Genomic DNA, 12,055 nt, shown 5'->3' on the forward strand with positions numbered 1-12,055 from the left:
CTTGATGACTTGGAAAAGGAAGTCTAATCACAATGGGCTCCTTCTCTTTGGCCTTGTCTTCATTTTTCTTTGAACTTTCTTCTTTTGATGATTCTCCTTCTTTGGAGTTTTGCACAATTTCTTGCTTTTCACTAGCTTCCACAACTTCATCCTCAACTTGCTTCTTCGGTGCTTCATACCTTGTACCACTTCTTAAGTGAATGGCACTAACCGTTTCATGTCTAGGGGGATTACTTTGAGGTGGTAATTGCCCCTTTTGTCTTTGTGAGCTTGAAGATGCTAGTTGAGTCAATTGTGTTTCCAACATCTTGGTGTGAGCTAGAATGTTGTTGATGGTGGTTTCTTTTGCTTGGCTATCTTTTTGCATTTGAGTGAAAAATTCTTGTTGATTCTTTTGCATTTGGAGGACCGCTTTTTGGACATCAAAACCTTGGTCATTTTGGTGATTGTATGGATTTTGATTTTGGTAACCTTGGTTTTGATTGTAAAAGGGTCTTTGATTTTGGTTTCTCATGGGTGGTGGAGTGTATGTTATTTGAGGGTTTTGAACATTTTGGCTTTTGTATGAGAGATTTGGATGGAACTTGATGTTTTCATTGTAAAAATTGGAATAAGGGGTACCACTCTTGTAAGCTTGGAAAGCATTAATTTGTTCGGTTGTTCCCCTACACTCACTTGGGTCATGACCCAAAGTTCCACAATTCTCACATATCCCACTTGGGATTGATGAGGATGCCGTCATGGCATTGACATGATGCTTCAATGATTTTGAGTTTTCCTCAAGTCTAGCCATAGCTTGTTCAAACTTCAAGTTGATTGTGTCAATGTGAGCACTAAGTTGAGCACCCAATTGAGTAATGGAGTCCACTTCATACTTTCCTCCTCTAGTAGCCTTGCGAGGCCTACTATATTGTGAGTTATGGACCGCCATTTCCTCAATCTTGTTCCATGTTTGATTGTCATCAACTTCGGTGAACATTCCATTTGATCCCATATTGAGAATGTTCCTTGAATCTTCATATAAACCATTCCAAAATTGTTGTACCAAAAACCATTCGCTAAGTCCATGGTGAGGACATGAGCGACAAATCCCTTTAAACCGCTCCCAAGCTTCATACAAAGACTCTTCATCCCTTTGCTTAAAACCCGTAATTTGAGCTCTTAGCATGTTGGTCTTTTCCGGTGGGTAGAATTTTTTGTAGAAAGCTAGAGCTAACTTCTTCCAAGAATCTATTCCAAGGGTGGCCTTATCAAGGCCCTTCAACCATTGCTTTGCGGTGCCGATTAAGGAAAAAGGAAATAAGACCCATCTAATTTGGTCTTGAGTCACGCCCGTTTGAGAGATAGCATCACAATAATCGCAAAAGGTTTCCATATGAGAATGAGGGTCCTCACTAGGCATTCCCCCGAATTGGCTCCTCTCAACTAGTTGGATGAAGGCGGACTTGGAAATAAAATTTCCGGTGAGATGTTGCGGTGTAGGAGTACCATTTGGTAGATTCTCCTCGGTGGGTACGGAGTGTGACGAGAATTTTGGCATTGTAGGTGGATTTTGTGGGGTATTATGTAATGGGTTTTCTTCTCCTTCTATTGCGAAAGGATTGACAAACTCACTAGTGGGTTGAACAACTTCACTAACACCTCTCAAATTCCTCCTAACAAGTCTCCTATTGTTCGTCAAGGTTCTTTCGATTTCACGGTCAAAAGGTAACAAATCACCTTGTAACCTTCTAGACATGCAAAATATCAAACAACTCAAAAACAATTAGAACAAACCTTGAGGGGTTTTACTTCCTCAAGGCGAAGAAAGACACAACTAATAACAAAAAGGAAATCTAAATCAAACAAACACCGTCCCCGCAAGAACGGCGCCATTTTTGATGCGATCCCGCTAAGTGTTCACAAATTAAGATGTGGTCGTTGGTCACGGTCGAATCAAAACACAATTTATAGCTTAACAAGCAACTCTACAATTAGTAAAGAGGCAAGTAAAGGTCGGATCCCAAGGGACGGGAGTTAAAATGAGATTTCTATTGTAACTAGTGGTGTCTAAGGGGTGTCACAAATTGGGTTGATGTAGAAGGTTACTAAACTAGAATAACAATGAAAATAAACAAGCAAGATGAATAAAAAGGGGTGTAAACAATTGATTAAAGGCACTAGGGTGTCATGGGGTCATAGGGGAATCATGGGATATGATCATACAAACATGTTCTCAAATTATAAGCAAGCAATTATTGTTATGATGGATTGAGTTGGGTTATATCTTACAATCCTAGGAAAGTTTGGGTCCCGGAGCCGAATCGATTAGATTGTACAACACCTACAAGTCGACTTAATCTTCCCTACTCAACAACATGCATGGTCTAATGAGACTCGAGTTGGGTTATGTCTTACAAGTCTCATTGAAAAGATAGGAGATGATAGTAAATGCAAGGATTCATAGGCTTAGCATTTCATCAAATATAACAAGTGCATGAGTTGAGATCAAAACAAGCAAGCAAATAAAACTTGAAAGCATATTAATTTAAGCATGAATCATTCCCCATGTTGGTTTCCCCTAATCACCCATTAACCCTAGCTAAGAGACTACTCACTCATTATCATGTTGATCATGCTAGCAAGGTTGTCAATCATACCAACAATAAGAAACATGATGAATAAATGAAAGTAATTAACAATAATTAAAAAGGGATTAAGAGATTATACCTACTAATGATTCCAATAATAAAGCAAGAATAATAGAAGTACTTGAATGCTAGATTGAGAGGTTGTCAATCTCCCAATAACCCAAATAATCTTCAATTACCCAAAATAAAGGATGAACAAAAGAGAGATTAAAGAACTAAAACTTGGATTAAAACTTGATTAATACTTGATTACAATATTGAAGAGAGATTTGATTGATATTAACTACACTAATTATTGATAAGAAGAACATGCTCCTCTAATTAGACTAATGGGGTATTTATAGTGAAAATTAGGGAGGATGCATTAGGGTTAACTAAGGGCTAAACTAGTAATTACACTTTTTAAGTTGAGCAAGGAGGACCCGGTATTTTCTGAGAGAAGGGCTTCTCTTTTTGTAGCTTGAAGAAGACAATCCGTCTTTGTGAAGAAATCCGGGCGGAATAAGGTCGGGACGGACGGATTTGGGCGGTGGAATCCGAGCGGATTCTGAGGAATCCGGACGGATTGTTGAGGGGGAATCCGAGCGGATTCTGGCGTGGGACGCTCGGATTGTGCAGGACGGACGGATTGTTGACAATCCGCTCGGATTGTCGATCAAAGATAGTAACTTCTTCTTTTCTTCCCTTTTCTTCATAAATTCCTTGGGGATTTCCTTGGGGACTCAAGGATCTTTCCTCAACATTGCTCTTCTACTATGATATGTACAAAGGCCTTCTAATCTTGTCTCTCCTTGATGCTTGGTCATTGAATTCGATCAATTTAGTCTCGTTTTGCCATGAAAATGCAAGATTCTTACTCCTTTCCTACCAAGGGATCAAAATCTCAAAGAATATGCAAAACAAAGAACTAAAGATAGGAAATGACCCAAATAAGCACTAAAAAGCATGGAAATAAGGCTAATTCGGGGGCTAAATATGTGCCAATTATGGTCACATCAGCATTCTCATCGTTATGATTTAAGTCTAATGCAATACTGTTATAACGCGAAGACTCAAGCATTTATACAATTGACCTCCCTCAAGAATTATATAAATGATCCCAAGACTCAATTATCTGTAAATTGATAAGCCAACCTTTTGGCTAATTCTATTGTTAGAATTCTTGGTCGATAAATTTCTGTAAATTCTATCTTTAGTCCATCATAATCACGAGAAACTCTTCGGATTATAATGTTGAGGTAAACTAAGTCAACACAAACTACTTACCTAATGTAGAAGGGGTCATATGGAGAGTAAGGTCCTATATGCCTACCGACGAAGAAGGGATTCATAGTTGTTTGCCCTTATAAAGACTAGTCTCAATTTCAGTTTTAGAGGAAGATCCCATCAATTTTACTTTAATTCATATTAAGTGAACTAATATCTAGCATGCGAGAATGAATAAACTAAGGCGATGGCTTAAAATGTGTGACATCTGCATGTCTATGAAAACTAACATTCAATCTATATGAGTCAATTTTCATGCAGTTTAGTAGGTGGTTTGGTTTAGGCGGGAAATGATGCAATAATTATCATGCGATGAAAAGCAATAAGAATGGTAAAACGTAAAACAAAAATAAAGTCCTAGTGTGGCCTATCTACCAAAATGAACATAAATACAACTTTGGAATCCATCCTTGGACCCGAGAAGCTTGTCTTGATGTTCCATCTTGGTCCATGTAGCGGGAGTGAGCAATACAATCTCCATCTTTAGTCTTCTCAAAATTACAATTTAAAAATTACATAATAAATCTATTTACATTCTAATTTCAAAACCATAATATAAAAGAAAACCAAATGGAGATACGAGATCTCAAATTACATTAAAAATTATGTTTCCATCATTACGAAAACATAATTTAACTAAGGCCACACTAGGTATTACAAATTACAACCGATTGCAAAAATACGTAAATAAAACCATATAACAAAACATTCAACTAAATAAAAATGCATCAACTAATAAATTAAACATAAAAGTCATAATTCCTTAATTATGTAGATTAATTTATCCAAACCACCTATTTAATTGATCAAATTATGTGACAATTCCTCAATTACTCACAATAATTTTAATCTTAATACATATTAATCTTGTAATATGAATTAATCTATCAATATTTTAAACCTCTTTAAAATAATTTGGGTATCTCAAATTTGTGAACCTTTTCAAAATAATTATTATTCATTATAGATAATAATAATTGGCCAAAATAAACAAAAAACAATTATTTATTTACTTATTTATTTGCTCTCGGCAAATCCCAAAAACGAAAGAAAAAACAGAAAATTTTCTTTTTACTCGGCATTTACCAAAAACGAGAAAAAAAAAACAGCCCTTTTTTCTCGGTATTTCCACAAAAACCGAAATGAGAAAAACAGTTTTTTTATTTATTTTATTTTTATTTTCTGCGCACGGTGAACAGCCCAAAAACGAGATTTTTTTTTTCTTCTCGGCACAACCACAGATCGAAAAAAAACAGAAACTTTTTTTTTCTTTTGTTACTCGGCATTATGCCCTAAAATCGAAAAAAAAAAAATTTAGATGAACAAATTCGTTTATAGTTGCTATTAGAACAAGATTGACAAATCATGAACATGTAAATTAATGAAACATGATTCTAAACTACAATTTAAAACCATATATGCCAAAAACTATATAGCAAAAACAAATTTAACATCATCAAACAAGATGATTTCCATTTACATTTTAATTTTCATTAAATCAAAACATCTACAAATTATCATATTATCATCTTAACCTCTTAAAAAAATAATATAAATAAATCAAAATGGAACAAATCATCAAAAAAAAAAAAAAAACCAATCGGCAAAAAAAAAAATTTCTCACGGCAAAATTTTTTTTTACACGGCCGAATTTTTTTTCTTTTTCTCGAAATATTGTTTAATTCATTTATGAAAATCATCAAAAATAATTTCGTGGCCTTGGCTCTGATACCACTTGTAGGAAATATCGGTATACTTCATTTAAGAAATTACGGATTATAACGAAATTATAATTATGAATACGAGTCATAAATGAAATAGCATAAACAAAATAGAGAAATAACCTTTGGTCCTAGCAAAATTGGCCTAAGAACAATATCGAAATCGATATTCTCCTATTAGTTGCACCCAAAATGCTTTGAGAAATGCCCCTCAATTTGCTAGAATGAGATCCCCTTTTTTGCTCGAAGAGGAACCCTAATTTACAAATAAAATTTAGGGTTTTTTCTTTTTGTTTTGATGAGAGTTGTTGAGAGGAAAAATGAATTAGTAAAAAATGATCCTCCCCTTAACCTAATTATAACCGAAATTAGGAGAGGAAAATGGGGAAGATATTTTTTCCTTATTTCTTTCCTCAAACCGTGACACTCCAAATAAGGAGAGAAATCTCCTTATTTTCGGTTGGTCTGGTAATGTATAAAATGCGTATATATTTATCAATTGTCATTTATTTCGTCACGTATTTAATAAGTCCACACACAACAGCTTGTATTCGATTTATTAATATCGGTCTGCAAATATTTATTATGACAATCTCGTATAATATATACTTTAACTATAAATATCGCATATTTATAATTAGCTAATTAAATATAACCGATTACATTTAATTACGAATTAACATTTAATTACGAATTAACATCTTAATTCGTTCAAGCTAACATTATATACATTAATTAAATATAACTGTTTATATTCAATTTACGAATTTAACCGTTAATTCGTCTCAGCTGGTATTATTTAATTATATTAAATAATCGTCTCATCATCACTTTGACTAACTGTTTAGTCAAATACATGGACTAACCATTTAGTCATATAAGGCATCAATGTGATTACATTTCCATAATCACATCTCTCAAACACATCCTTTAGGTGTGACTTTTAGGATCGAGTTGATCACCGCCATCGATATGATAATAACGTCAAACTTTCTAGCAAGCCAACCGTTATTAAGTAATCGTTAATCAACTGATAAAATACGAAGTATACCCTTGTGAACCTATAAGAAATTTATAAATGTTATCACACTAATTGTGGAGGACACAAGCTCCAACATCGCTCTTGTGTGGGCAACGAAGAAGCTACGCCACTACAAGCTTAGCTACTCTGTCAAAATATTCTCAAAAATGGATCCTGTCAAATACCTCCTCGAGAAACCCGTTCTCAATGGACGTCTAGCGAGATGGACTTTGATGCTCTCTGAGTTCGGTCTCAAATATGTACCTTTGAAAGTCATAAAAGGGCGCGCCGTTGCCGAATTCTTCGCAGAAAATCCCATCAATGATACACAAACGATAGACACCTGGTCATTTCCGGATGAGGATATACTCCAAACAGATGTAGACTCCTGGGACCTGTATTTTGATGGAGCATCGAACTTAAGAGGATTTGGAATATGAGTGTTGCTTATTTCTCCTGAAGGCGAGCATACACCAATCTCTGTCAAACTCGACTTCGAGGTGACAAATAACGCCGAGAATCGGCTTTGTCTCATTGGATTGCAAGCGGCAGTAAGTTTAGGCATCAAGAATCTTCGAGTACATGGGGATTCCTCTTTGATCATCAATCAAATTACGGGATCTTGGAAAATCCGAAGCGAAAGCTTGGCACCTTATCAAGCCAGGATAGACCAAGTAGCCCAATTCTTCGATCAAGTGACCTACTTACATCTACCTCGAGAAGAAAATCAATTTGCGGATGCTCTTACAAAACTCGCATCTTTGATTAACATGCCGGATAGTATGGTAGAAATGCCTTTATGCATCGAACGACGATCAGAGCCAGCTTATGTGCACCAAATCACCGATGAAGAGGAAATTACAGAGGAGCCTTGGTTCCAAGCAATCCTAAACTTCAAACTCAACGGCACCTATCCACCAGATATGGACAAAAGGAGACAACACGCTATCCATTTGCTAGCTTCCCAATACGTCCTCATGCAAGGAGAGTTATACAAAAGAACACCTCTTGGTGTAATTCTACGTTGTCTTGATCATTCATAGGCATGGAAAGTGATGGAAGAAGTTCATGATGGAGAATGTGGTCCTCACATGAGTGGACCCATCATGGCAAACAAAATCACACGTTTAGGATATTATTGGACCACGATGGAATCTAATTGTATCAAATATGTGAGACATTGCCATAATTGCCAGATCTTCGGGAATGTGCAACATGTTCCTCCCTCATTGCTTTACACCATGACATCTCCCTGGCCATTTTCTGCTTGGGGAATTGACATCATCGGCAAAATCACTCTAGCCGGAACAGGAGGTCACTGTTTCATCCTAGTAGCAATCGATTATTTCATCAAATGGGTAGAAGCGGCTTCCTACACCAGTCTCACAGCCAAGAACGTGGCAAAGTTCATACAAACCAATATCATCTGTCGATATGGTTGCCCACATGAGATCATCAGTGACAATAGGTCATATTTCCAAGCTGAGACTGAACAATTGCTAGCCAAGTACAAAATCAAGCATCACCACTCCTCGCCATATAGACCACAAACCAATGGCGCAGTAGAGGCAACAAACAAAAACGTTGTCACGATTCTCAAAAAAATGATTGACAATTATAGAGATTGGCCAAGCAAGACACCCTTTGCTTTATGGGGATACCGTACATCCGTTAGGACGCCCACTGGGGCTACTCCTTTCTATTTGACCTACGACATGGAAGCCGTACTACCAGTCGAGCTAGAAATACCATCCTTGCGTATTTTACTCGAAAGTCAAATACCCGAAGCCGAGTGGAAGAGGGATAGATATGAAGAACTCATCCTTCTGGATGAAGGAAGGTTAAGTGCATTATATAATGTGAAAACATATCAGGCGCTTATCAAGTGAGCCTTCAACAAAAGGGCTAAGCCAAGGAACATCAAAGAAGGAGACTTGGTCCTCAAATCAATTAGGGCTCTTTTACCTGTCGATCCACGAGGAAAATTCAAACCCAATTGGGCCGGGCCATTCCTAGTCAAGTCCATACTTCTAGGGGGTTCGGTTAGGATCACAGACCTAGACGGGAACGAATTTTTCAACCCAAGGAACCTTGACCAATTGAAACGTTACTATGCTTAGAATAGGAGCAAAAACGCGCCTCGCGTGACCTCACGCGTCGCTCCTGTGGCACGAAATAAACGGCCTCTGGCCAAGCTGAATCAAGCTAATGTCATCTTGCTCTTGCATTTTGACAATTTGTCATTCTCATATCATCAAATAAACTAAATTGCATTTTCGGAGTAAGTAAAGCACATGCTTATTTTCTAAAGTTCATTACAAGCTCTTACTTAGAACAATTATTCTTTTACATTTACTCGAACTACGCGCAAGGGTTTGATTTCATTTTTTAATGAATACGTAGGCAATCCTTCACGGGATACAACCCATTTAATTATTATAAATGCAAATAGAAGGACATTTGCAAATGTACTTGAAATTCGACAAGAATAATGAAAAGAAAACCACAACGGTTTCATAACCAATCAACCTCTTTTATTTCATTCCTAATAATAGTACGTTACATAATAAAAATAAATAGGCTAGGATTCTAAAAACCCCACCTTCTTATTACTGATGTCTGTCGTTGTGTGCACCAAAACTAATGTTTATAAAACCAAACTACAACTAGCAAGTGGTAGTAAGGATCGATCCGCAGGGAGGTAGGGAGATAATAGTTGCTTTATATTTCAGTCTATCGGTAACAGTGAGAGGGGGGGGGGGGGGGTTGATGTGAATTAATTCTAAAACTAATAACATAAACTAAATAAATAAATAAAAGTTGCAAAAGTTGTAAACAATGATAAAAGAAATGCTAAGACGGTCGGTTCACTATAGCTGCGATGGCACATAATCCTAGGTAAATCCGAAATACAGTCGTATAGGATGAGTAAAACAAGTCCTCTCGGTCCAAGCTAACTGGTAGCTCATTTCGGCCTATGCTACCAGTCCCTAAGTCTCACTAATGCTAGCTCTCGCCCCGATTAGTGATTCCCAAAGCCTAAATTACATTATCTCTCGATCTCATCAATTTAGTCGTCTCAACTCGTTAATTAATGCCCTTCCCTATTTTTCGATCTACGGGTTGGTCAAAACTAAGCATCTAACAAGTCTCCTCTCGGTCTCATTGTTAAATATTGCACTTAATGAATTATACGGTGCTAATCAGACACGAAGTCAGTCGATCAACCAGCTACCCGGATCGATCGACTAATCAAGCTCGTCGCCGACTAGTTAAGCTTGATCGATCGACCAAGCCCTAATTCGGGGTAACCTGTTCTAACGCCATCTATGCCATAGATCCCCTACATCTTAGCAAAGGGTGTTTAGCTACTCATAATGATGATAATAATAACATTAAGATTAACAAATAAAGCAATTGAATTCATAATTGAATTAACTAAGTAATTAACTAACATGAAACGATAAATTGGCTTTGGGAAATCTAACTAGCAATTCTAAACTATGGAAGAACTAAAGCAATGAATTTGAATAAAGAAACAGAAGAATACCGTAAAACAGGAAGAAGAATCCGAATGCCAAAAGAAATACTTTTATTGAAATTAATGAAAACTGTAAACTGTAAACTAGGTATATCAAACTAATGAATGATGATAAACTAGTATAGATCCCGCGCAAATGCGCGGTTTTTTAGATAGGGATATTAGAGAATGTAACAATTATACTATTGGTATTTAATAGTGTAAATCCCGCACATTTGCGGTATATATAGAGGTTTTATTTTTAGTTATTATTTAATTATTTTAAATTGATACATTATTAATTTTTCATATTTTTCATATACCTCATCGAATTTCGATATGAGAAAAAAATGAACTATGAACTAATCTAGAGAATTTAGTAAAGTTATAAAATATGTTTAATGAATTTATTCTTTAACATAAAACTAATGATTACAAATAATAAATTTTCTCAAATTATGTTAATGATTTTTTTTTTTTTTTTTTTTTTTTTTTAAAAAAAATGATTTTTTTTTTTTGATAAAGCTAATTATATCAGTTTAATATTTGCTTTATACAAAATGTGTCAAGTCATTCTCTCATATATAATAATACATAACAAAAATTTAGAAATTTACAGTTTATAAAATTATAGTGAATTTATCTTCTTTAATTAAAATATTATAATTTAGATTTTCAAAGAAAATATTATTATTTGATTAAAAGTTTATATTTTGATGAAATGATAATAATTTAAAGAAAGAAGTATTTTTGTTTTCTTATTTAGCTTGATACCTTTTTGGAGGAAAACTTTGGAGAATTTTATTCTCTTAGTATATAGAAGGATTCATTCAAAATTTTATACCTTCAAATTTTTATATTTTACCTAATTGTATTTTAATATGAGAAAAAAAACGTAGTATGTCATGAATTTTTATTTAACATAAAGTTAATGATTTTATTTTATAACTTTGCTTAAATTATCTTAATGAGTTTTTTTCACGTAGATAATAATATTATTTTATTGTTTTATATAGTTTAAGTATGCATTAAGTCATTTTCGAAGAAAAATTAACGATTTTGTATTTTATAATTTTATACTTCTTTTATTTTATTTTGATTAAAACATTATATAATTATAATTTAGAATTTAATAAAAAAATTCATGCTTTAAAGATTATAGTTTAATAGGAAAATTTTATTTCTTTCCTTATATAAGTAGGTGGAGTTTGGAGGGAAAACTTTTGAGAATTTTTATTCTCTTAGTAGTACGGGGGATGAATAGGAAGGGGTTACGTTATATAGAAATGTCACGTAAAACCCTTATTCCTAAACCTAGTTACAATGGGCTTCCTCGTCTTTTAATTTGCGCGTCAACTCGTGGGGTGGTCGATCGACCACTGGGACCAGTCGATCGACCAAGATGCGCTGTACAGGAGCTTCTGATAATTCCTGCAGCGCCCACCGATCTTAAAACAGCTGCCATTTCTTCGTTACTTGGTCAAATAAGGCGTTCTACACAGCGTTGGAAAACTAAGAGGATAAGCTTTCACCTCCAATTGGAATCACTCGATTATCAGACCTAGAACTCGTGATATAGCCATCTGAATAAGGCTGCAATGTCGAGAAGCATTCTGACAGTCTATAGACCATGTAGGTCAGTCTATAGACCACTGTAGCTGGTAATCCGCTTCTAAAACTCTCGCAAATACATCTTTCAGGCCTTGAAATGCGCGCCAAGTTCGCTTCCCGAGTCTTTACTCCATGTCAAATGCAATGCTAAGTACTTAGGGACGGATTCGGCTCGATTTCCGCCGGATTCTTCACATTTCTGCACTTTTATACAATAACACGAAAGTCGACGGAAATAGGGAAAATAGTAGAATAAACTACACATTTGAGCTCTGAAATGCATGTA

The 12,055-nt window shown here is 35.3% G+C and overlaps 1 non-coding gene across 1 annotated transcript; it reads left to right on the top strand.

Moving 5' to 3' along the window:
• Window positions 1-1,061: 1,061 nt before the first annotated feature.
• On the top strand, window positions 1,062-1,168 carry LOC141593710 (small nucleolar RNA R71). Its single transcript, XR_012521779.1, has one exon. It is a non-coding gene; the product is annotated as a small nucleolar RNA R71 (small nucleolar RNA).
• Window positions 1,169-12,055: the final 10,887 nt, after the last annotated feature.

Source organism: Silene latifolia, chromosome 7 (genome assembly GCF_048544455.1).
Source record: "Silene latifolia isolate original U9 population chromosome 7, ASM4854445v1, whole genome shotgun sequence".
In the NCBI taxonomy this organism is placed as follows: domain Eukaryota; kingdom Viridiplantae; phylum Streptophyta; class Magnoliopsida; order Caryophyllales; family Caryophyllaceae; genus Silene; species Silene latifolia.